The sequence below is a fragment of the Rhagoletis zephyria genome, unplaced genomic scaffold (genome assembly GCF_001687245.7).
Source record: "Rhagoletis zephyria isolate East Lansing unplaced genomic scaffold, Rhagoletis_zephyria_1.1 Rzeph_scaffold_05287, whole genome shotgun sequence".
NCBI lineage: Eukaryota > Metazoa > Arthropoda > Insecta > Diptera > Tephritidae > Rhagoletis > Rhagoletis zephyria.
The window spans coordinates 1-24,089 of NW_016162370.1; the positions used below are offsets into that span (position 1 = coordinate 1).

General features: G+C 34.3%; 1 long non-coding RNA gene and 2 other non-coding genes across 3 annotated transcripts; 2 read left to right on the top strand and 1 right to left on the bottom strand.

Moving 5' to 3' along the window:
• The first annotated feature begins 848 nt into the window (after positions 1 to 848).
• TRNAP-UGG (transfer RNA proline (anticodon UGG)) lies at positions 849 to 920 on the top strand. Its single transcript has one exon. It is a non-coding gene; the product is annotated as a tRNA-Pro (tRNA).
• A 776-nt stretch (positions 921 to 1,696) lies between these two features.
• TRNAP-UGG (transfer RNA proline (anticodon UGG)) lies at positions 1,697 to 1,768 on the top strand. The gene has a single exon. It is a non-coding gene; the product is annotated as a tRNA-Pro (tRNA).
• Positions 1,769 to 9,526: 7,758 nt separating this feature from the next.
• LOC108371885 (uncharacterized) lies at positions 9,527 to 10,272 on the bottom strand. Its single transcript, XR_001848795.1, has 3 exons — positions 10,169 to 10,272; positions 10,055 to 10,103; positions 9,527 to 9,602 (listed from the first exon to the last, which is right to left on the bottom strand). It is a non-coding gene; the product is annotated as an uncharacterized LOC108371885 (long non-coding RNA).
• Between the last annotated feature and the right edge of the window lie 13,817 nt (positions 10,273 to 24,089).

A 24,089-nucleotide genomic window follows, 5' to 3' on the forward strand; every position in this document is an offset into this window, starting at 1 on the left:
CATACGCCATGTACACCTTAGTAGCACGCTTTTATGCTCATATTTCATATAGAAAATCTTTGTGCATTTTCATTTGACCGCTCATTACTTCTTTACTCATCCATTGATTTTCTTCATTAGTAACTTAATTTTTTTGAAACAGAACAGGCTTAGCACAAAGGCAAACATTTTACACAGAACCTGTTATTTTCTTAATTTTTCTTCTGGTGAAGTGTTTTTTTTTTCATATTTTCATAAAAGAAAAACAAAAAATCTGGAATGATTAATTACTTTGTCAGAAACTCAGACCTTTCGAAAAGTGATGTATGTAAATATATACGGTCTATATAGAATTTTGTTAGCTTTCATTTGCCGTATTTCATATTAAGGGCCTTTGAATATTTTTGTTGTAAACCAGTGAAATGAATGAACATGCGCAAGTAGCAAACTATATCATTTTAAATTTAGTCGAAAATGATATGTGAAACACTGTACGTACATATGTATGGATGTGTGTGTGTATATAGATTATTAACGTAGATTTTAATCACAATCAAGCAGTATAACTTAATACTGCCATATCGACAATTTTATGTTGGGCCTTCGCCTAAAACTATGCAACATTTCACACTGTGCCATGCTAAAACAATATGAAGGCGTACGGAATAGCACAACTGACTAGTTTGCTTTTATATGTAGGTATGTATTTATGTGCATATGCACATATATAACAAATAAAGATACGAAATTTTTTTTTAAATTTTTATTATATACTGCTGTGTAACAAATAAAAAACAAAAACATTTTAGCAAATTGTTTAAAAATTTACTTACGGCACAAAACTGCGTTTTGGCAGCCGTCCGTTATGCGGCTCAATGGTCTAGGGGTATGATTCTCGCTTTGGGTGCGAGAGGTCCCGGGTTCAAATCCCGGTTGAGCCCGACTGATTTTTTTTAATTTTCATAATTTTGTGTTTAATTTTTTTTTTAAAGACTGATTTAATACTATCTGTTCGATTCCTGATCGAAAGTTTTGAATTTAATATCTGTGTGTAGTCACTCTTTCTTGACATGATATGTATTTTTCTGTTAGTAGAATTTGCTCTATTTTTTTTTTTTTTTAATTTTGAAAGCTTATCCAGATGTGCGCTTATGCATGTATGTACAAATGCAAGTTTTTTTGTGCTACCATTTGTAACACAGTTTCACTTAGTTTACACATATTTTAATTGTTTAAATGATTCAAAAAACTTAAATGTATAGTGGAAATACACGTAATTCTTTTTGTACATTTGGCATTTTTAACTACTTTTTATGAAATGATTTCGTGAAATGACAAATGCATAAACGAACATTTTCACATGCATACATACATATGTATGTATGTATATACAAACCAATATGAGTATTATTATTCCAATTTACTTCGTTGTAACTTTCAAATGCTTAAAAAATTTTTGTTTTATTAATTTCACTTTAAATTTCTAGTGTTAAACTAATAACTTACCAACTAACTTTACACCCCAATTTTCATTGAAAAACGTTGAATGCTGTTTGCTTACATTTCCCAATTCGCAGCTTTGAAATTCGGGTTAAATACCATGCTAAACAACAGGGTGACCAAATCGCAAAATTTTTTTTTTTGTGATATCAAAATGCAGGGTGAGGAAGAGTATACAGTCTTAACAAAACTGACATTAGACAGCCAATTGGCATGCGGCTCAATGGTCTAGGGGTATGATTCTCGCTTTGGGTGCGAGAGGTCCCGGGTTCAAATCCCGGTTGAGCCCGATCGATTTTTTTTTTTAAATTTTTTTTTTTTAATAGTAAAATTTCTTGATTGGTATTTGCACCAAAATATGTCAGTGTGGCTGTAAATAACGTAAAAACTTAATTAAATGTTCGGATGTAACTAAAAACAGTGCACGACATCCACTGACCAGCGAAGTGGATTGAAATTTTTTTCTACATACATATGAATGTATGCAGTTAAAAGCAAACATTGTTGATGCAGTAATACTTTTAACTAAGATGGACAAATCATGATTTCTTTGTACTTTATTATTGCTCATTTCGACAGTTGCCTTGGATGCAGTAATGGCCATTAGGCAATTCGCTAGCGATTGGGTGCTGTTACCACTAACGATTTTACTGACTCGCTAGGAGTGAGTATTAGGGCCCGTTGCTCAATGTCTGGTTATCGCTACCACCCAGTGCATGGACTTTATCACTTTATTGGTAGATCTACCAATTTTTTAGCTGTATTTATTTTCAACCATTTTTACCAACAAAGCCTAAAAATCTACCAATACTTTCCGGAAAGGAAACAAAGAGATTTACATAAACGCAGTGTATATATATTTTGTCATCGAACACACCTGAAAAAAAAGAAAAGTTAACTCTGACCATATTCAATTTAAAAGTTAAATTGCATCTCTTATCAGCTGTTTACGTAAATATTTTTGTTTGCAACACGTTTTTTTGTGGGACTGCCAAATGAATGGTCTTCAAATTTCAATGATTTCAAATCTAATTTTAATCAAAAAATTTTGAAGTGGAGAGTAATTATTTGAGCTCATTTTCATATTACAGTGTCCGAATCAAGGGATCTGTAATGGTATTAAATTCTAATCGAAAATATTTTTGAGATTAAGTACCACATTTGGTAGTGAGCTCGCTTTTTCAATTTAAAAAGTATTTTGGAGAAAGGAACTGTCTTTTTATTTCATTCGTTTCGAATCGAGTTTCATTCGACAACGCATGGCGTGATTCGTCCGAGTTTTATGTATATGTTTCTTATTTAATGTTTTATTGGCGCGAAATAAATGTATTTTTTACTGTTTTGTAAAAAAAAAAATACAATTTACATAAAGTTGGTAGATTTTTTTCTGTTGAAAGAAACAATATTAGATACTTAATTTATGTAAAAGAGGCGAATTCATATAAAATTACACTAACAAATTTCACGCATAATAACAGTAAGAATTATAACAAATACCTACATAATTTTCACTTTAAGAACCAACGAGGCGGAAATCCAGCTGCTCAAGCAACAACAAATTATGTGAATTCGCCTAGATTTACCCTATATTTATGAGTAGAGTACGACCGATTCCGGTTTTTTTTTCAGGTACCGATGCCGATGCCGATTTATCGGCTTATGGGGAAAGAATCGGCCGATGCCGATGCCGATTCCGTAAAAAATTACAAACAAATGTATTAATTCATAAAAGCAACTAATAATTCATCCTGCTCTTTAAGGTAAATTTTCCACTCATTTTTGTGAGCTGTCTGCAAACGTTTTTTGATGTTGGCTGTGGTTTGTCGCCTCTTATTTACGTTACCAAGAGATATTGCCTTTGAACATATTTCACACTTTGTTGTGCTCGAATTTCTTTGGAAAAATTTCCAAATAGGGTTTGCCTGAGCCATTATTCCTATAAAATAAAAGTTTGTAAGATTTAACTGATAATAAATTGCACTTGCTTACAAAAAGCGCGAATTTATGGCCAATTTCTATTGAAAAATCAAACGTCAACATATACATACGAGAGACAAAAGAGAATAATCAGAACAAAATGTGAGAAAGAAACACAACTTTTACAGGACAATTCAAATCAAAACTTTTTGAGATAAGATAAGGGGTATTCAACTGAAATAAAGTCCATATGAAAAGCAATTTCAAATAATCGGCAAAAAAGTGCCGATGCCGATGCCGATGCTAAATTTTGTGCCGATACTTGCCGATGCCGATTAATCGGTCGGGCTCTATATATGAGTATACACTTTAAAATATTAGGGCTGTTTAGGATGTTGTGGAAATTGTCTTGGATTTGCAGTTGGAATTGCATTTGCAAATTTTTTGCTTGCTGCCATGGCAACCATGTTCATTTTATTGTTGTGAATTTAAAAATGCAGCGAATATGAACATGCAATAGCATATGCCTAATTTCTGATAATTCCCCGATTTCGACAATGAAATTCCCCTATTTTGGCCGAAATTTCGTAAAATTCCATACCCATAGATAGACATCTCCTTATTTACAAAAAAAAACATGTATGTATTTTGATGTATTNCCAATGGGAACCCACGCGGTGCGACTCAATATCGTCACGGATCCCTACTGCCGCAGTTGCCTGGAAGACGAGGTGGAATCATCTCAGCACTTCCTACTCAACTGCCCGGCATTCGCTAGATTACGGTTTAAGCATCTCGGTGCGCATTTCATCGACACTCCCGAGGGACTCTCCGGAGTGGACATCAGCTGTCTGAAGAACTTCATTATGAGCACCCAGCGCTTCTCGTAATTTTTACGCAGTTACCGTTCCTATGTAATGTGGTATCACAATGGACAATCAATTGTCTAAGTGAGTCCCCTTTGCGGGTCTGCCACCTTAACCTAACCTAACCTAAGTGGCTAAAGATTTTCATTTTAGACTTTTTTTTTCCGAAGGTATTGCGGTTTTCTTCTAAATAAAAATAAATTGTTTATTCGTTATATGAAAGAAAATGTACTTTTAGTTGCATTTGTATTCCTTATGGAACTTTTTTAACTCATTATGAAATTGGTAAAACAAAGAAGAACAAAATTAGTTGACACCTAATTCCTCGCAAGCCCCCGATTCCCCATTGAAATTCCCAACAAATCGGGGAGTTGGCTTCCCTGTGAATAAAATAACTTGCAATGCATTCTTCCAAATACCGCAAATTGCTTATGTATGCTGCGGGAATTTGTCAAAAGTATTGCACGAGAGTAAAACTAATAAACGACGTGGAACAACTTTCACTACAACCGCAAATGATGATGATGATGACAGGACCGACTGGCTGGCTGACCGGCTGCCTGGCTGCCTGCTTAGCAGTGATAGTGAACTGCTTAAAATACAATTTGATAATGATATACCAGAGAGCAACGAATCACCTGCACAAGCATTGCAATTTCAACGAACAAGAAATATACCCGTTGCAGCTACTTAATTTTTTGGTGTTGAATGCAACAAGCATCTTACTTGTTTGCAGCGACAGACGGGTGCTCGTCAGCTCCCAACAACAACAAACCAAAACAATTGAACCAGTTGTAACAAGCGTATACAACAGCAAAAGCAGCTGCATTAAGCAATGATGGCAAAATCAAGTCAAGTTTGCAAGCAGCTACTTATCTCGCTCACTTGTTTCACCTCACTTACGTTTACATACATACATACACACATACACACATATGTGTCTGTTGCAATGGAGCGTCATCTGAGTGGCAGTCAGGCGAGCGAGTGCAGTTTTGAGGATCAGTAAATGGCATTTGAGTCGAGCAGTAATCAGCTGATCAAAAGTGGTTAACCATGGCACAAGCTGGCAACCGCCGCAACCGCTGCAGCAATAACATCAACATCTGCAACGGATGCTAAAATGTTAGTGGGTCTTGAAGCTATTGACAAGTAGTCAGGGCCTGTTGTACGCCAGTCGAATTGACGAAAATTATAACTTAGCATTTTAGTGCATTTAAGACATAGTAAACGACTTCCGTCTAAGGTAACTCAAAATGTTTGACAATTAAAAAAAACGACAAAACGCTGATAAGATCCCATTGAAATATCAACGATGCAAATGTTGAAAGGCATGCAATTCAGGCATTAAAAAATACAGTGGTCGAAAAAATGCTATTTTTTTTTTGCTATTTCATTCTGGTATTTTTATTTTTTTTAAATATAGTTCATTTTTTAACAAAACCCGTGTAATTCCAAGTTTCAAACTTTATGTTTATTAAAGAGAAAAAATTCAATCAACTTTCGTAAAAAATCCCAGCTTTTTTAATTAGATTTCGCAGAAAGAGTATGTAGTTTTGTAGCCCATTGAACTCGAGTAGATAGCGTACAAGTTTCAAGTGGCAAAAAATTATCGTTGATTTTCTAGAATTTTTTTTTGCGAAGATGTTACGATTTACTTCAATATAAAAATAAATTGTGTTTATTTGTTATATGGAAGCAAATGCGACAAAAAAAAAAAATCGTAAAAATCAACAGTGATTTTTAGCCATTTTAAACTTGCACTTTATTCTACTAAAATTCAATGCGCTACAAATTGCATAATTAGAATCCTTCTAAGATGTCTAATTAAAAAGCTCGAAACTTTTACAAAAGTTTGTTGAATTTATTTTTCTTTAATATTAAACAATGTTTGAAACAGGGATCTAAACGTTTTTTTTTACGAATGAACTATACATAGATATTTTTATAAAAAAAATAACTTAAGTTATATAAAAATACTTCAAATACGAAGTAAAATGAAATGCGAAATCAACTCAGGTTGTAACAACAGCTATACACAAATATGTTAATTTTTAAAGCAGGATTTTGGTCGTAATTTTCAATCACTTTTGAAGCCATAAAAACATCTGCAAAAAAATACCTTGGTTTTAGAATCAATTCGACAGAATCGTCAAACGAATGCTGGCAAAATTTATGTTAGCGTCTTAATATATAGATGTAGATAAGTGTTTGTGTTAATCACTTTATATTTTTTAGTCTAATATCTATTCGTTTTTTTTAAACCACTATTAATTAACAATTAAATAATTTCGAGCACTACACGCTTCTTGAAAATGATTCGATTTTTTTTTCTGTTGATTATTTTAAACATATTTATATTCAAGATTATTTTCTTCTTTTTAGTTCTATCTGCTTTAAAAACGGTTTTTAGTTTTTTAAATTATTATTTATTCTATTCAAAACACTGTGCGCCAATTTTGTGACAATTCAAACCAGCGCGGACTTTGTTAATATTTTCTGAAAGTATACATATCCAGCAATAAAACAATCGATGGATTTGCAAAAGTTAGCTCGTATTTTTATTTTATGGCCAACTTAAGTTTTCATGTGCCGGCCTAAGTAGTTAAATAAATATCTGAGCGAAATTAAAGGTTAAGACATATATAGTAAAATTTCATGGGAAATATTTTCGTAAAACATTTTAACCCATTAACTCCCGCCTGAAAGTGTCGTTTTGACCCTAGCTTAAAGAAACCCCGCAAAAAGCAAATTTGGAAGTTCGTTAAAGGATTGATATATTCTACAAAGTTCTTCTTCGGAATATTTTACTGTGTGTATTTCAGGCAAAAGCTTCATGCCACCAAAGTAAAAGCCTCTAAAAAAAATTTACACTATGCAAACAGCCAATTTTCAAACTTGAGTTGTGGAGTATTGCAATGCTATGCAAATTTGATTAGACATCAAAATAAAATAAATACAAAGCACATATCTAAAATTAATAAAAAATTTTATTAGAGGTGGGTATGGCAGTGAAACGATTTCAATTATATTATCAAAACTCATGAGTATACCAAATTTCATGAAAATCGTACTACTTTTCTTTACAAATGTGCATTTTACTAAGGAGGGTTATATGAGAGGAGTTTTTTCTAATAGCAGTGGTCTCTCGGCAGGCAATGGTGCCCTGATAAGAGCTTGTCATATAAACCAACAACCACCAAAAGAAGAAAAGCCAATTTGACCAAACCCACACTGGAAGGGCCAGAAATTGAGTCTGCCGCGTTTGTTCCAACATGAGGAACAGCTGCAATACGGCGTTTGCATTCTCGATATGTAGCAAGCGGCTCGCTACATAAATATATCCTCACAAATTTTCCTAGTCACGTAAAAATGATATGAAAATAAATAATCACACCTACAAACATACTAAAAATAAACGCTACATCGTTTGTTCGCAAGTGATTTAATTTTTCAGCAAACTCCAGATGCAAGTATACAAACTGGTCGACCAGACGGCCAGCTCAGTCAGCAACGGTCGCCTCTGCTATTTGGTTTGTTTGCCACACACATTTATGTATGGTTTTTATTACGATTCGCCAACAAATGCTTGGTATTTGGCAGGGTAGACCCACAGTTGGTTAGTTGCTACTGTCTGTTGTTTAATTGTAGTTGCGTTGGCTAAAAAGTGCTGGCGGCACTTAATCGTGGTCGTCGTGGTCGCAGCGGTTGCTTGGTTGGTCGATTTGGCTTGGTTTGGTTTGACTTAGTCTTTATTGTTTTTTTTTTTTTTTCTTGGTAGCCGCAGTTGCAGTCATCGAAGTGAATGCACTGCTTCCAATTTAGCTGAAAATGTGAAAGGACGAAATGTCACAAGCATGTTGTACTCGTGTATATGCACGCGTGAGTTGGTCATTTGCCCGCAAACCGCACAGCAGTGTGTTTCTTGTAATTATTGTTTGAATGAAAGAGATGAAAAAATGGTAGTATTACTATACAGAATTTTAATAATCAATGTTTGTAAATAAATTTCCATTGAATATTTGCAATTCAAATTCGATTTACAGTACGCTACATAAAAAATAATTAAGAATACTTTGAGGGTTTTGTCTGACTAGAGGTTTTTAACGAGAAGGATCGTAGATAATTGTTAGTTTCGAAACGATTCTCCGATTAAAAGTGAGCTCTATAAGTTTTCCCGGCAGAGCTATTTAGCTGCAATAGCGATATTGCAGGCAACTGACGTCTGTAGTCTACATTTTTACATAAGCACCGAGAGAACTTTAACTGCGAACATCTCTCGGTACTTTAAACTAAGAATTTTAGTAGGGAGATTATCCGCCTTATTTCAGTCCGAGAGGGTACTAGCAAAGTATTTTGTGTTAAGAGCAGCAAAAATCTTAGAAAAGCATTACTAGGGTACTTGGCCCTCTTTCGAACTCTCGGCGACAAATAGGATCGGTAAAACTGTGAATATTTTAGGGTCTTAGTTAGTCTAAATAGGTACTTAATCAGTGAGAAATGCATGTATTTGTCGCACCCGAAAATCTGGCAAACATGTTTGCTTCGAAACTCGACTTTTGTGTAGACGGCCAAACTATGATCAAAGCTCTTTAGTTGGCAACGACTAACTTGCTGTGTATCTGGGAATATCGAAATTTTTTATGCAGCATATCGTCAGTCTATACTGCTTCTCGGGCCATAGTGGTGCTTCTCTGAGATTTCTGCTTGAAAAGTTTTAGGAAAATCCGGATTGGCTTCTAACTGAATGCTAAAAGAAGGTCGAGGGTTAGGGTTACCACTTATTACCAATATGGGTAGAATTTTGTTTGAAAAACAAATAAAACTTTTTGTTCCCGCTTTACTTTTTGTAGTTATCTTTTTATTATAAATTTCTTTCCAAAACTGTTCGTCTAATTTATTGCATTAATTTTGAAGCGCTTTAATGCACACTTTTTATAAACATAGATATGTATGTATGTATGTACATCGATATAAAAAGAATGAATATATCGTGCTCCATTCAAAACTCTTTTTACTATAATCCTGAGGAGCTTTTGACTGCCTAAACATTTTAAATTATGTTTTAAATAAAAACAAAAAAATGGACAGGTATTTAATTACCAGGGAACGGGTTTTTAGGACCGAAAACGATAAAAAAGGATTAAATGAATAACGAAATAGGCTGGAAAAGGCAAAATAAAATAGCAAAATAGGCAGGAAAAGCCACTAGAAATAGCAAAAAAGGCACTAAAAAAGACAAGAACTTAAAACATAACACTGGCCTATAGAGGTGGGTAACTCAGCACTGTGCTGAGTTACTGTGCTGACTCTTAGAACTGTGCCGCACGCTCAGACTCACCTCTGAAAAAATTTGTAACTCAGTAACTCAGTTTATGTGCTGACAATGTATAGCTCAGTGTGCTACAGAGTCGATATGGTAACTCAGTTGATGTGCTGACACTTGCATAGCTCGGTGCGGCTTGCATTGCTGTGTCGATGTGGTAACTCAATTGATGAGCTCACACATTCACACAATACGATCTTCCAAAGAGTACCATAATAGATGGCATCACTAGACCAACCATCAATTGAATATACGACTACCAAATTTAAAAAGAAGCAAGGCGAATAGCCAAGTTATGCATACTTGCACTGCTATACCATTTTTACGTAAAAATCAAAATCAAACAGAATTCTACATGTGAAGTTCTATGCGTTGGGTAACCGCTTACATGCATAGCCCATTTAACAGATTCTTATGTGACAACTCTCAAGCAAAACTAAGTAGGGAATTATTTTGCAAATGAACTCACCAGTTGAAATCAGCTTTGTAAAATTTTTCCGGCCAGCTACGAACAGAAGCTAAGGATAACCTTTTCTAAATCGATTTCGATTACTAACATCATCACTAATTTCGATGTACATACCAATTGTGCGATAGCACACTTGTGCCAGCTCACTGTGCTGACTCATTAAAGTGAGTTGGAGTTACTGAGTCAGCACACGAAAATTTACAGAGTTACCCACCCTTACTGGCCTACAGGAAAAATGTTCAACGGACGCCACTTCCTATCCAAACCCAATATAGAATTGCTTGCTGACTCCGAAGTCGAGTTAATTTTTTATACTATGGATAGGTTTTCGAGATACTTTCAGGTGTACATGGGGTAATGGGGAGTAATGTGTCTAACTATTTTATAACCCAAAGAAGTACAGGTTAGGTTGCTTCCATCCTAGCCTCGCAAAGGTTGGACAGTCTAACAGAAAGTGTGGAGATGACTCCATTTCACTTCCTCTTGACAGCTGATACAAAAGGATCATTCGAAATTCATTCTAAATAGACTCACCGCATGATTACCAATCGCACAATGGCCTGTCAGAACCACCACCACTAGCCCTTGAGAGGTAACGTGTTTTAAAGTGCTCTATAAAACCATTTGCTGCAACAGAGAAATGTCTTATTTCACAAAAGTACCCGAGTAAGTAAAAAAATCCAGACCAGTTTTTATAAATGTAAATTGTTGAATGAAAAAAACCTGCACATTGTTGGTTATACTAAAATTCCATGCACTATAAAAAAGCATTCCCGAAATTAAACCATAAATTCGAAGAAAATTTCTTTTAGTTTCACTTTTATTTCAACTGATTTTGATTTCTCTTTATTTGAAAATTTGGATAAACAAGAGCCTAATAACATTAAAAAAACAATATGGCAATGTGGTAGCTTTTGCAAATTTTATATATAAAAATTGAATATAGCGAGTTTTGAAACAGTAACTTTTACATAGCTATCTTTTTTTTGCATTTCGCGTTCGCTCTTCCATGAAGATTGGTCTGCTTCTAGGCACCGAAACTACTCCTTTTTCTTGCAGTTTTCTAAGTTCATCAGAAGATGGAGACTTTTGAAAGTGTATAAATAAGTATTATAGCGACTTTTGCAATAGTAGTTAACATTTCTGTGTTCATATGGAAAAGTAGCTTATGTCGAAAGGCTGGCTTTAGTATAAATCGGCATTCGCAGCATACGATTGCGAATGACTCACTGGCGCTGAGCCGTTGAAGAACTTTTGGCAAATAAACGTGCTAGAAGTAGTTCCGATACTAGCAAGTCAATATTCTTATTAAGTCTCATCAAAAAATTCCTTGTCGTTTAAAGAATAAAGGGAATGTCGCATTATACTAAAGCCAGCCTTTCGACATAAGCTACTTTTCCATATGAACACAGATTTGATGCTATTTTTTTCAGAAAATAGAAAGATTTTGCACTGTATTGTTAGTGGACATGAAATACTTTAAATACTGGTACGTTACTCACCAAAAACTAAAAATCTAAAAAAAATTTACATAGTGCCTTTGCAAGTGGACTGCTCATATTTGGAAACATGGATTTGCACGGGTTTTGTTAAAGAACGAATTATATTTTTATTTAAAAAATATAACAAAAATTCAATAACAACAAATCGAATACGTTAAAACTTGGCACAAAGTGGTTCGGCAATAATTTTTTGACCGCTGTATGTATTTTTTTATATCTTTAAGTGGACCTTCACATTGTACATAAAGGAAGTACATAACCAAATAAAAAAAAAATATATGCCTTTTTTTGAAGCTCGTTTTGCCTTTTTCAAGTTTAATTGCCTTAAAAACCTACATTTCTACATTTCGTCGGACATTGGGTCAGGGTACAGGATCTAATCTCATTATTTTTAATTTTTCTTTAAACAAATGAAAATGTAATCAAACTAACCGTTTAATGGAAAATTGTGACGTGTTAGGCCAAACCCGACCGTGGATTAGGATTCAACGTGTCAAAACACGTAAAGAAAAATGGATCTCATTAAAAGTGCAGACAACTTGTTTTTTCTTTTGTATGCCAGTATTACCAATAAGAGAAACAAATTGGATTCTGGCTAGTTGAAATGACAACCATTCGTGAAAATTAATCTCAGCCAAAACAGGAACGACGCACAATGATTCAATATTACGGATGCGATTGCGAAGTGATAACAGAGAAATTTCATATGACAGTAAATAACAGAAATCTCTTCAATTCGTGACCGGTTTTTGACCAAAAGGATGTAGCACATAAGTATAGTATCTACAACAACACAAACATAAGCGGACTGCATAAAATTTTTGCATTTCGGTAGTTTGACTAAAAGAAAAGCATTTCATCAATCAGCAACGCAACAGCGGATCAACACAGCTCAAGCAAATAAACTTCAATTTGTATGTTCGTGTACGAGTATACTTATGATTGACACCTGAGTGTTTTGGGCGAGTGTTGCAAGAAGGATGCAGTGCGGTCAACTAACAACCGTTTGCATGCATCCGCATCCATATCGCCAGCACTGTGAAGTATCTCTATGAATGTATGTATGTATCTTTATGAATATGTGCAGCAACAACTTTACGTTTGGCTTTATTTTAATGTTACTCAGCGTCATTTTTGTTGTTGCTGAATGCATTTTGTAGAGTAAATTAATTTATTCACTGACATGTGCCACTTTATTTGGTGTACATTCTCTCTGCAACAAGGTTGGTTGCAGTCAGCCACATGTGTGTCTGTTGGTGCTATTATTATTGTGGTAGGCTCGGTGTTTTCAGTTATTATTGTATTATTACCCAAATTATTAGTTTTTTTAAGTATTGTAATGGAAATTGTAGAGTAAAAGTGATATTTCTACATACAGATGCATACATACATATTTACTTATGGACACAAAAATTTCGGTACTGTGTATGAGCAAGTGCTAATGCTACGATTACAATAACTACGAGAGAGCAGGTCGAAAAGTTCCGTTAATGAAAAGGAGGGATGTAAAATCCATACATACCATTAAAATTGTAACAGGCTGATGTCTGTACATTATAGATATTAAAGAACAATTTTTATAGATAGGCTTTATTAGGGCAACAGAAGCCAAATCAACAATTTTTATAACTTTTGTCTGACTGTCTGTATGTTTGTAGGCGCATCATTCAAAAAGCAATGCATAGAATTCAATGCATTTTTCCCAGGTGTATTGCTAGAGGTCTAACTTAGAATATAGAAAAAAATAAGAGTTACCACCTCTTTCGGTATTTCAGTTTAAGTAAAATGATATCTAAGGTAAAGTAAATATTGCACAATGACGGCAAAATAAGAGGTTCAAGAAGGCTCGAGCCCCGAATATTTTTGTGGAAGGTTGTCACCTGTTTGAAAATTTTAATTTAATTAAATTTATAAGACAACTAAAATATTGCAGTATTGGTATCAAACTAAAAAAGAGGTTAAGGAAACATTGCCGCCGAAAATATTTCTGAGGAGTGTTGCCACCTGTTTGAACAATTTTATTCAAGTAGTATATTGATAAAATAAAGGAAATACATACATATTACAATACGAGTATCAAACTAGAGAGGTTTACGAAAGTTTACGGTCAAAAATAGTTTTGAACTGGGTTACCAACTATTTGAAAAATTGAATTCAGTTAAATTAATAGCATACGCTTAATATTATTATACGTGTATCAAACGAAAGTATTTGGGAAATCTTTGATTTAGAAATATCTTCAACTAGCACATAGCCTTCGCAGCGGCTTTAAAGTATTTATGTTTACTCCCTTTCATAACATGTAAAAATATTAGTTAATACTGTAGTATTTGCATAGTACCAAGATTTTTTTTTTCAAATTACAAAATAAATTAATTCCCGCTTTTTATGGTAAATAAATTTTCGATATTTAAATATTTTTTACGAGAAATATTGAATAAATACACCTTTGAAGAAATTGAATTTCTGGAGAAAGTCGATATTTTGCCTACCTTCTTAATACATTCGAAAATATATTAACTAACACATTTCATACAAAATAAAGAATGTCTCATAAATCAAAAATTTGTTTGGACATCTCACTTCATAAAGCTCTTTAAATCTAGTCAATTTTTGATGAATGAGACAATAAGAAATTAGGGAGGGAGTAAGAACACAAAAATACTATTAAGGCGCAGCGAAGCACGACTCATCAGGTCTAAAGCCAATCAAATTATTGACCTATAGGAAAAATAAACGCCCGATGCGCGTCTAATTATCATACTAAAATTTGGTTCCGGTCGCATTTCACGTTTTTTTTTTTACCTGGTCTAATGTACATATATACTAATTTGATGCGTTCGCTCATACATACAAATGAAATTATTAACAAAATGCGTGAGGATTTATGTCAAACACACGCAATCTTACATTGGAACGAATTCACTCATATTTTAATCGTTATTTATGCTCGTTTTGCTTTACGCAGATATGCATATGGACGTTTCGTTTCTTCGTTGGATTATTATTATGCGAAAACATCATTTGCTGTTATGTTATTTTGAATTTTCCAGCAATTAGCCTTGTTTACATTGGGCGTGTGCATTACTCATATGTATGTACATATGTATGTAGTACATACCTTCCCCATACAAATGATACATCCAGTTTATTTAGCAATTAAAAGTTTTTGTTGCTGTTATTATAGTAGTGAATGTGAGAAGTTTATATTTAGCTTTATCTGGTCGAAAGGGGGTATGAAGTTACATTTGTATTTAGCAGCTGATAAATTAAATTTTGTAAATACCAAACTACCAGAATTGGATTTAGTTAAGTGCTTTGTATGTATACAAATAAGTAAATGGTATTCCAAGAATATTTACGGGTCTAAAATCTAAGGAAAAAAAGTTTTGTGTGGATGCCAAGCGTGGAGATAGTAGAGGATACAAACAACTTTTACACAGATGGTCCCGAAATGAGCTAAGGAGTAGCACCGACCGGACCTCTTTGACATTTTTCAAACTGAAATTTTAACAATAACAAACCTTTCTATGTGGCTGAGATACCGCTTGAAATAAGTCTCTCATTGAACGGATAAACATTCATATTGCCAGTCAGGCAGTCGCTAAGGCTCGAATTTCACATGCTGCTTACTCAAAGATCGCTTTAGCTTGCAAGGGTATAAGGTATTTAAGGCAACCAAAGAGCTGACGAGCTATCCAAAAAGGTAATTCTGCTAAACATCTCATTGGCGAAAGGTATACGAATTTCTCTACAAACGTTCACATGATCTGTCACTACGTTTGGTGGAGGACAAAAAAGTGAAACTAGAAGAGGAAACAGCGAAGCCCATAATCTGCGAGTATTGTACTTTCAGCAGGTCAATAAAAGGGGCCATAGTGTCTACTAAAATTCACCAAAAAGACGAAAATTTTTCTTAAAATTGCCCCAGGTTTGTAAGAAATCATATCATGGCGGGCATACATATGTGACAACCCTACGAACGTTCTCTTCGATCTATGTGAGGCCTTTGCAAGCATAAACTAGCCTGACTATTAGTGACTGATTACCGAATCCCGATATTTAAATTGAAGAATATATCCAGCAAACACAGTCTCTAACATTAGCGAAATTTGGATTTCTACATTAGATAACTAGGGTAATTCTCTAACCGTTCTCGAGTCGATGACGATGTTAGAAACTACATACATTAGAATTCGATTCGAGAACGATTAGAGAAACAACGCAAGTAAAATGTAAATAAGCAATATTCCAAATGAATGAATCACAAAATTATTTTTAAGTTCAAATAATTCATTATTTTTTTGCACATACATTTAATACAAATTTTACAAACAGCGTTTTATTTAATAAAGCAGAACAGCAGTTTGAAATTCACATTCGAATACCATTAGAGATCAACATTAGAATACGATTAAGGAATTAATATTTTCTCGAGTCGAGAACCCATTTTTGTTGAGATCGCTATGATTCTCGACAGATTTTCGAATCGTTATTTAACGTTTGAGAATTGAGAATGTGCTTAGTTCTCCAATCATTCTCTTATCGATAACTAAGCTCAATGTTTACTGGGTAAGCTTGAACAATAAATATTTCACTGTCCAAAATGAGACTAGTAGGGTGTTCGATAATTCGGTTTTTTCCAAAACCGGTTTTCGAGTTATACGAAAAATTGCAATTTGGCTGCTGATTTTGAAGTTAGGAGAAAACCGGATAACCGGTTTTATTTTACATAGTTTTTGCTTATAGTGAAAATGCTTATGTTAGTATGAAGTCATGACAATAAAGCTGTTAACAGTAAAGATAGCTTTTATTTAGAAAAGAGCAAAGCAAAATAACTTCAAAGTTTTTTGTTTTTTTTTTTTAGGTAAAAAGTAAAACAAATAAAAATCAGAGAAAAATTCACGCTTGGTCTTATTAATCGACTTCAGAAAAGGAGAAGGTTATCAATTCGTCGGAGAAAAAAACAACTATGTTACTGCATAACTTTGGACCACGTCAGCCGATTTTGATAATTCTATATTCGTAAGCAAGTAAGGAAAACATTTTGAATATTGTGAAAAATCTAAATTACGAATACATCTGTGAGTGACTGTATATGTACAGTATTAGCGATAATTATTCTGTATTATTTCTTCATCTATCCGTTAATGTGTCTATTACGATTGAATAGTTAAGACCCTTGCAACATCTTCCGTCCTTTCACCAGAGAAAAAATTAATTCATTGTCCGGTTGGTTTGTGGGTTATGCGTCGGAAATGATAAGCAAAGAACATCAATTTATTAATTATGGACACTTGCTGTGATAGTTGTTGCTGTTTTTTTTTTTTTTTGTGTATTCAATAGAGCGATAGCAACAACGGCGTTTCTGCACAGTAAGCGTATTAGTTTTCACCCACAAATGAAATCTGTTTATCAGCACATGATCTAATGAAGCAAGCTTCTTTGTGCGACGTGCCAGAAGAGAAAGGTTAAAAGTTTATTTTTCCTTTTTAACCAAATTTTTTATTTAAGCGCTGAAGCTGGAGAGTTTTATTAACAGTGTTTCCGACTAACAGCAACAGAAAAAAAGGAGGAGAATACTATCTTCAGCACAGCACACAGCTGCTCTTAGAGTGGCATCAGCTTACCGTACCGTATCTTAAGCAGCGATTCAAAACCGCGTATGTAAGGTTGCATAAATTATTTTCTAGAGCGTAAAAACACTCATATTTCAAAATGGTTTTCTTTTTTATAAAGCAATCGCATTTCTGGCTAGTATATTTCAGGATAAATGGATAAGGATTGAGCCAAGAGTTTGTGTGAGAAAATTCAAAATCCAATTTTTGGCAGCAAATGTCAGTTACGCGGTTTAGCAGAATGATGATACGCGGCTTTGTACTTTAAACGACGATATGTATATGTATATATTTAACAGAAAAATGAATTTATTAACACCCATTGGATGTCCGCCAACAAACAGTTTGTAGATTGAAAATTGAATAATAATAACTTTCTGAAGCTGGATCTAACTTTACTCACTCTATTTCGGATTCGTATATAAAAGAAAAGGGGATAGTAAAACATAAAAGTAATTGAACGATTTAGTGGTGACACAAACAGAAATTTTCCTAAGGTATTTTTTCATCTATCGGCGCACAGGTAAAGCATACACTTTTCCATACATTTTTTTTTATACTCATTCAATTTTTGCACATCAAAGCTTATTTAGTATTGGCTTTTTAGTTTTTTCTACTCTTCTTTGTAGTGAATGTGTAAATTGTGTCGATTTATGGACAAGGCTAGAGTAGCAAATGTTCGGTGCAGTCAAAACCCCGTAGGAAAGATAAAACGTTGTGCCTCCAGCGAAATGAAATGAAATTTTTTTTTTGCTCTTGAAATATGTATAGAGAACTAAAAACACACTAAAGTGTAGTTCAACGACTATTAAAGTTTTTTTCCTTGCTAGTTTTAATGAAATAAATACTAGCCGAGTTGTTTAAATCTTAGTCTAGCGAAAGCAGGACAGCTCGAAAGGAAATGCTGCGAAGATTTCACCTCATCATCGTTTAAGCAGCTGCAGCAATAAGAGTCCGAAGCGATACAGTCGAACAGTATGGGTTCATAATAGACAGTACCGGGATTCCTGCCGTGAGAACCGAGATTAGCGTCAGAAAGTCTTTGTAATCTTGCATGCCATGGTCTCCGTTTAGCGCTCGCTCCTACGCTCTCCCTGTCCAATTATATAACCTCGGTAGCACCTTACCTTACCTTAAATTTCACTGTCCTGGATCGCAAATCAGCTTCATTTGAAAGTAATCCATGTTTAGCCTTTTAATCGGGGCAGAGCCAGATGGCTACCTCTTTCAACAGCGACCACCCCCCGTCTGAAAAACGCTGCAGTAATCCGACAGCCAAAACACACGAGGTTTACAAAGAGTTCCTGATAGCAAGCGATTGGTTCAAATCTGCCTTTTACCTGCGTCTCATGCGTAAATATGCTAACTGGACCTCTATTCTACTGGCTGCCACTCTCCCATTGAGCTCTTGTGGGAATGTGTGCAGAAAATTATCTGCTCGGAGCCAGCTTGGTACTCACCGATTCGCTTCTTCATGTATGACGTCTAAGTGTCCATACTATTTATAATTATTTTTTTTTTTGATTAAGTGAAATGGTGAATGAACGCCCCCATGCTATGTACATATGTACAATATTACCACTCCTTTTAAACCTTTTAAATATAAATCTAATATGTAGAATTTGCTATTTTCATAAAAAATGTGTTTTAAAAATAAAAACGAATATCTGAGAGGCTCACATTAAAGGGGGGTTCCATACATGTGACTGTTTGAGCGATATTACTTGCGCCTTAAAAGTTTTCAGGACTGTCGTTCATAAAAAATGGCGGCTTAACTATAAGGTATTCAAAAGCTAATCATTTTTCTTGCTGGGTGGCAATTTTTTTCATTTTATTTTCAACTGCAATGACTCCTTCTCGTAGTATTTCAAAAGCAATTTTTACTTTGATCCTTTTGCTTGTTTGGCCATTCGGTCAGAGTAAACATACCTATTCTTTCGTGCCTTCGGCGTTTAGAACAAATTAAATACGTTTTCCATTTCGCAAAATAACTTGCCGAGGCTAGAAAGTATAAATCACAATCTGTTAATAGCATTTATTGCGGTTACAAACAGATTGCTAACACTAATTTGTTAAAGAAATACTTTTGCGGCAAAATGCGGGTAAATGAAGTTCTATAAAATTGGTCATAATTATTTATTTTCCTGAAATGTACCAATTGCTAGTCTGAAAAAGTTTAGTGACGAAAAATCTGATCTCGTGAAAACGTTTTTGCGCAAAGTTTGTGGGAAGGACAGTACTGAATTTTCAACTCGCTATACTGAAAATTTTCAATTCCCAATTCAGTACACAAATGTCCTTATTTTCCCGAAATCTGCGCTAATTTGCACTGATTTTTCAATCAATGACAGATACAGAATTTTGGGTCGGGAGGGGAGATTTCGGTCAGTTTACTAAATAAGGCTGAATTAAATAGACGTCCAACGCGTTTAACCGATGTGTGACCACTCAAAGTTCCAGCTGCATATATGACGTACAAACGCTTGAGCAAATCTTATTTCTCAGTTTGAATTTTATTTGAAACTAAACATTTTCTCAAACATTGTTTATCAACTTAAGAACCGGTTTGAGAAACATTTGAGAACAATTTTCTTAGCATTTCGTTCCGTTCCATCTGTGTCAACCACGCAAAGACATCAAAGTCTATCGGTAGTCTGCTACAACAGTCGCAAAATCGATCCTCGACCACGCGGTCGCTGTTATTCGCAATTTCTCCGTCGGAAAATCGCTCCCCGTCCGAGTGAATTGAAATGCATTTAATTTATTGATATGAGTGAAAGTTTTTTGATAATAATATTTTGAGATTGATCCTTTTGTGACTGATCTGCCGGCATAAGCTACTGACTGGCCCTTAAAACTTAAAACCGAAAGAAAGAAACAAATAGGCTGCTGCATCGATAGTGACCAACAATTTTCCTGCATAAAATGAAATAATATTTTTATGTTAAAACAAAACAACTTATTTATAAAATGTTTTCTATAAAAACTGTGTGTTTCTTTTACATGCATCATGAGAGCAACTGAATTGCAATTTGTTCCGCTCCTCTCACGTTTGAGAAAAAATTGAGAATTCAATATTTCTCCATTTGAAAATAAAGGATATAAATATATTTTGATTTCAGAATAAAAAAAAACAGGGGTAAATTTTTTCGATATAGAACAAGCTTAGGTGGTGAGAGCATTAAAATTCCTACTTTACTTTTCTTTACCACCCTGATGTAATAAGAAAACGAAAATAATAACCAACAATTTTTATTGAGCCTGAGGCCGTTTTTAATGAAAAACTTATTGTGGAAAAGCAAGAATAATTTGAAAAAATGGTAGAAGTGATAGCTATTTCGAAAATCACATTTCCTCATCGGACTTCTTTCGAACCGACGATCCCACTAACTCAGCCAGTTGCCTACGCACTGTGCTAAGTTGGCCTTGTAAATTATCGTTGCTTTTTTCCCACTTTTTTATTTGTTAAGCCAACACAATCAAGCGCAGCTATTCAGCTGCAATTCAGACTTGATCATGTGGTTGTTGGTTTTGTTGGTTTCTGTTAATAATTCTATTTTTAGAATGTTTAACTCTTAGGTGTTCTCGTCTTTAAGTTATTTGGTTTTGTTATTTTATGGCCTAAAATACACAAACGAAAATAATAGCGTTAAAACCAATAAATCTTCAAATATTTAATTATAATTAGAAAAACACATCAAATACTTTAGCAGAGTACATTTTACCTATAAATATATACCGCTACCTAAAAGGTGAAACGGTGCCAAGAACATTTTTACTTTTTCAAAATTTAGTTTTTGATGCAGAATGACAAATAATCCCAAACTACATCGATTTTTCGTCCCTCCTTAATAATTTCAAAAAATGGACTTGGCACCTTTTCACCTTTAGGTAAGGATACATACATACATACATATGCATGTAGATGTATTCGGAACACTGGCTGACTTCCAAAACGTCAATTGCATTGCATACGTAGAAAGTTTTCAATGTTCCATAACGCCGAACTACAATTGGTAAACAATGTATACTTTTCCAAAACGCATCCGAAAATTTATCTAAACGCATCGCTAGAGTAATCAGCGCATCAGAAACAAAGTTGATGCTTCGTTTGTTTTTGGTAGCGATTGGTATTGTGAAAATGGAAAATTACGGAAGGTTGTTCATTGTTATGGCATTTTAAGTTTAAATGAAACGAACCTTTTTTTTTCAAATCAAAATGAAACCTTTTTCAGATAAAGTGAAACCTTTTTCAAATTAAATGAAACCTTTTTCAGACTCAATGAAACTTTATTTTAATTAAATGAAACTTCCTTTTAAGAACGTTTCATTTAATCTAAAAAAAGTTTCATTCAATTTGAAATAGGTTTCACTTAATTTGAAAATGTTTTCATTTAAACTGAAAATGCTACATATATATTGAGTATTCAAAATATGCAACGTATAAGGTTGCAATGCTCCGCAACTCTGAATATAAAACAGTTTAAATACCGCAGTAGAACAGTATCCAAACATTTCATTGGTACTTTTTTGAAGTTAGCCACGCCACTTTTAACAGTCAACGTTAAAAAAAAAAATAAACAATAAAAACCAATCGCAACGAAAGTTATAAGATGCGCTCGTTAAGCCACAAGGCATGACATTTACTATCTACACTCAACATACTTGTAAATATGTACATACATACATATATATCTGTAGACAACTGAAGCTCCAAAAATGTCTGCACATCATGCCGGCTCGTGGCAATTTCCAGCTGCTAGTTGTCCGCCCGGAGGTCCGTGTCTTACCGCCGCTGCGGCCATTGCTAAGTGTTTAATGTCTTCATTATGTTAAGTGTGAAAATTTAAATGGAAATAAAAGCCTATTTCGGTAAAAAAAATAAATACATATTCCAAGTGAAACGTTAAAGACGTGCTTATATGCAGCTTTCAGCTGAGATAACGGTAACAAGTCAAGTCAAGTCAAAGCCGTCCGTCCAGCTGTCAGCAGCACGACCTACGTCAATGCCAATGAAGGCAGCAAAGTTAGAGTAAAAAAAAAAATCGAGAGTCGGAATGATCGTGGTTTATTATTATGTACTTAGGGGAGCGAGGGAAAACGTGCTAATGAATTGCGCCAATCTAACGGGGTCTCTCTCTCCCTCGCTCTTTGTATGTTTCACTGTTTACATACATATTACCACTTTTTGAGGCGGCTTTTAAAATCACGCCCGGCTGAAACACGTGCACAATGTCGGCAATGCAGGGCAGCTTATGCGATCAGTTTGGCGTCTCTGCCTGGTTTTTCTCTGAGCGGTTTAAGCCGTAGTTGTGGCGCTCAGCCTGTTTTGACTTTTTCTTAAGCAAATTCACTTTCAATTCATGCAGTCAACTTTTTGTTGAAGCTCAAGCTGTCTGCGGCACGCTTTTTGAAATCAGTTTTATTGTGCGAGTTGTAAAGTAAAAACGTAAATTCGATTGTTCGGACGCCTAGCGAGTTTTTAGAAATTTGACATTTTATTTCTATTAACTATTTTTTCAGTTGAATAGCCTGATAAAATAGTGTGTTAGTGTTTTTGTTTTTTGGTATTTATGACGATTTCGTTTTATGTTTTAATGTTTTAAGTTTATTGCTCATGAGAAAACTTTCTTCGCTACTGGGACAAGAAGGGAACTGTGAAATAAGTTAAACTACATATGTATGTAGATACTCCTAATTGTTTTAAAATGATGTGATAAAAGTGTAGAAAGTGCTTCCAAAAGGACGAATCTAAAATTTGAAAAATTTTTGGCATGCAAATAGATTATCAAAATTTCATATAAAATTCATTGTGTGGTATTAGAAAAATGCCCTTATTTAGAAACTGAACGGTGAAATGAGTTCGAAAAGCAGGCAAAATGAGGAAATGTAGAAATCTTAAAATAAATAAAAACTAAAAAAAAAAACAAACAAATGATTTGAAATGATTTATAAAAAGGATTATATGGAAGAATTATACGAGAAATAGGAATTAAAAATATAAAAAAAATTATATGAAATGTACTTCAGACAAATTTTTATTTGAACCAAGCATACGTTTATATATATACTAGCCAATGCCCGCTTACTTCGCGGAGCCTAATAAGATCTTTTGCGTTGGGCAATACAAAAATAGCGCTTAAAAGCAAAAGCGGTCTGTAAAGTAAACATTTTTAGTTTAAATTTAAACGAATACAGAGCAGAATCCTCCTCAAACATAGGCCAAGAATAGTAGCGCTGTGGTACGTGTGTGGAATACTAATCCCTTTCGATGTCATGAGTTTTACCGATGGTCTTATTTCCACCTATGAGATCTCTGCAAAGCGTGCGTAATATTCTTCTATGATCCTGCAACTTCAGCATGGGTCTGATGTACCATGTAAGCCAATAAAAGTCCTTATAAGGAAACGAAAGAGCACAGATGAGCGTTTTCAGTTATAGGAGGGCCAAGAATTTACATTAACAAAATCGGTTCATAAATAGGTAGCTTATACTTAGAATTTGAACGAAATCGGTTCATAAATACGACTTTTATAATAACTCGACTTCCGCGCCACCTAGCGGGTCTATTTTTGGTAAACGTATTTTCCATCATACTGGTAGCTTACATTTTGAATTAAAAAAAATCGGTTCGTAAGTACGATTTTTATAAACACCCGACTGCAGCGCCACCTAGCGGATGTGTTTTTCGCATACAAATTTCTCATCATAGAGGTAGCACACATTTTGAATTTAAACGAAATCGGTTCATACATACGACTTTTATAAATAACTCGACCCTAGCGCCACCTAGCGAGTTTTCTGGTAGCCTATAATAGGTCCATATATGCAAGATAAACTCTGAAAATTTTACTGAAATCTATGCAGTAGTTTTTGAGTTGACTCCGAACAACGAAAACGGCTATTATTTTATAT